The sequence below is a fragment of the Physella acuta genome, unplaced genomic scaffold (assembly GCF_028476545.2).
Source record: "Physella acuta isolate Inbredline_101_S28 unplaced genomic scaffold, ASM2847654v3 ptg000335l, whole genome shotgun sequence".
Lineage (NCBI taxonomy): Eukaryota > Metazoa > Mollusca > Gastropoda > Physidae > Physella > Physella acuta.
The window spans coordinates 542514-545659 of NW_026731854.1; the positions used below are offsets into that span (position 1 = coordinate 542514).

The 3146-nt window shown below is 35.8% G+C and overlaps 1 long non-coding RNA gene across 1 annotated transcript; it reads right to left on the reverse strand.

The window, feature by feature from the left end:
- Positions 1–697: 697 nt before the first annotated feature.
- LOC131940875 (uncharacterized) lies at positions 698–2214 on the reverse strand. The gene is made up of 3 exons (XR_009386590.1): positions 2128–2214; positions 993–1058; positions 698–771 (listed from the first exon to the last, which is right to left on the reverse strand). It is a non-coding gene; the product is annotated as an uncharacterized LOC131940875 (long non-coding RNA).
- Positions 2215–3146: the final 932 nt, after the last annotated feature.

Here is a 3146-nt window from a genome sequence, read left to right on the forward strand (position 1 = left end):
TTTCTTTTTCTTCTTATCGAGCTTTCGATTTCCTCCAGGCATGTTGCTCTGTTTTCTTTCTGATTGGGTAGGTGTAATGTTGCACTGATCATTTGTACATCCTGACTGGTTAGGTTTTGGTATAAAGTTGCCCTGATTATTTATAGATTGGCTATTTGTTGATTTAATGTTGCCCTTATTAATTACTTTTTGCTTTAGTTTTGTGTCAATGTTGCCTTGTTTATTTACTGTTTGTCTTGGTGGTGGGTTGATATTGCCCTGAATATTTACTGTTTGGCTTGGTGGTGGGTTAATATTGCCCTGAATATTTACTGTTTGGCTTGGTGGTGGGTTAATGTTGTCCTGAATATTTACTGTTTGGCTTGGTGGTGGGTTAATGTTGTCCTGAATATTTACTGTTTGGCTTGGTGGTGGGTTAATGTTGTCCTGAATATTTACTGTTTGGCTTGGTGGTGGGTTGATATTGCCCTGAATATTTACTGTTGGGCTTGGTGGTGGGTTAATGTTGTCCTGAATATTTACTGTTTGGCTGCATGTTGGAATATTATATGAAATGTTAATATCAGATGAGTTAACTGATGGTATAACAATTCTCTCATTTAGTTCTTGGCGATCATTTTCAACAGTAAGATTAATGCCTACAATAGTTGCAGGCCACTGTTGGTTATCATTGTCAACATTTAAAAGGTATGGAGTTCTTTCGTTTCGTACAAAAGCATATTGCTTCTCAAGGAATGCTTGTAACCGTTGCTCGATGTATACAATCAGAATCTAAGAGGTTAACAAGTACATATGATAAATCATAGAGGCCTACCTGACAAAAAACAAATACATTTTTCTTGCCTTTACTTTATAGTAGAGTTAGGAATTGGACAATTCTTTAATTGAAATTTTTTTAGGTTACAATAACAATTGAGTTGGTTTCTAAAACCCTTTACACTTAAAAATAAATTAAGAGAAAATTGATAGTATTATGGAAAAATGATACTTACCACTAAACTAAAAACTAAAACAAACAAGACGATTATATGAACACAATCACTATCGTCGTAATACACCTAGTTGGTAAAAGAAAAATGAAAGATCGTCAAAACTTTACGTCATTCGATTTAAACAGATTTTATCCTCTAAACTATACCTTGGCAAAAGTGCAAAACGAACACTTACTGAAGTAGAATCTCTGTTTTAAAAAAAAAGACAACAACACAACAACAAGTCAAACCGTTCCTCAAAATAAACTTATCGTGTTAATTAAACTGTCATTATTAGATTCTTTAAATTAAGGTATATCCTTACTTCGAAGATGGAATCATCTACTGACAGTTAATATAAAAATACTTAAAGAATTATAAACATAAAACTTGGAAAACAAATATCTCTATAAGCGACTTAAGGTTGGCGACTAAACATTTAAAAACACATTACAAAAGTGATATCCGTGCGACGGTCGAGTTCGTTACGGTTCAAAGATTTGTGTCAACAACTTTAGTGAATTCTAGCTAACCTGCCAAATTAAACATATTTTATTTTCTAATTGAGTATTAAATTAGGTCATCTATATTTTTTTCCAAAATGCTTGTTTAAGCCTATACATAATCATATATGTTATCTCTACACAAAGATACACAAACAAAAAAGTTACCCCAGGTATTTGTATTTTCAATTGACACCCATGAAACACGCAGGAATGTAATTGATTTAACTATTGAATTGAGATAAGCGTTTGGTTGAAGTTTCGCCTTCTTTCAACACGTGAAATTGATGAAGAAACAATTAGAAAAGTAACTAAAGACAATATTGAAATATGTTTAAAATAAGTAACACGTTTGTTTTTAGGAATATAAATGTTATGCAACTACAATTTTTCTATCTCCAAAAACACACCCTCAAAAGTCTGAACCCCCTCCCCAATATGTGTGATACTTTGTAGGCTACATCTTGTAATAAAGCATACAAATCTTTATGCTATTTTAATAGAAAGTGACAACAAATCACAACATATAATGCGATCCCTGACTATTACACATAGCTAACGTTTTATAACACCTTCATTACAATCACTTATATCTATAATTATTGGTTGCGATAAACATAATCGATAAATTGAGCTGGAAATAAACAACTTACCCAAGAAAGAAAGTCTAAAATGCACGAGGACATTTTGTAAACAGAAAGCTCTATTCACACCAGACCTGACACGGCGTTACTGTTTATACAGGGTCTGTTCTCAAGACACGGCATTACAATTTGAATGGTCTACCCTTGACATTCAGAGTTTAGTGTGTAACATTTCACGGCGGCATTGATCGCTTTCTCAATGCTAGCTGAACCAGATACTGCATAATCTCCCTGCAATTAACCCCTTAACGCCGACAATCGCGTTTTCGCGACATACCGATTTAGCGCATAACATTTGCGCATAGGTACATTTATCCTACTGCTGTCGGTCGTTGTGTATTGGGTACATCCAGACGGTTGTATCGGTACCAGTGACACCAAGAACCGACTGCAGTAACACTGAGTACCCACAGCTTCAACAGTGCGTACCCACAGCTTCAGCACTCAGTACACATGGCTTCAACACTCAGTACTCACTGTTTCAGCACTGAGTACCCATACCAGTGGCAATATGTAGCTACAGCATTGTCATTGGTAATCAACAGAATCAGTCGAGCACAATAGCCGTAGCACGAATCGGAAACATAGGGTACCATCAACAATAGCAGTGAGTACCCACACCGGTGGCACTGAGTACCCACAGCAGTGACACTAAGTACCTACAGCAGCTGCATTGAGCAAGGACGAATATACAATGGCTGAACACTGTCATTTGGGACAGTATTTGTTCACGTGCTTTGTGTGTAAGGCAAATATAGGTCAAATGAGAAATATGCGTCTTTATTAGTTGACCTTGAATAAGAGTTCACGAAAATGACGTAACCGGGAACAACTAAGGCTCTACACATTGAAGGAAGTCTGTTCATATGTAGTGTGTTATTGTAGTTTAGTAGAACAACGACAGCAAGCCTTCAAAATACCTATTCATAAGAGTTAGTCAGTGAGCAGGTGCAGCAGAGTTATGTAACTCTATGCCTGAGCTAATAAAGTATAGTTTTCATGAATTGTTCAAGTGATTCTTCATCTCC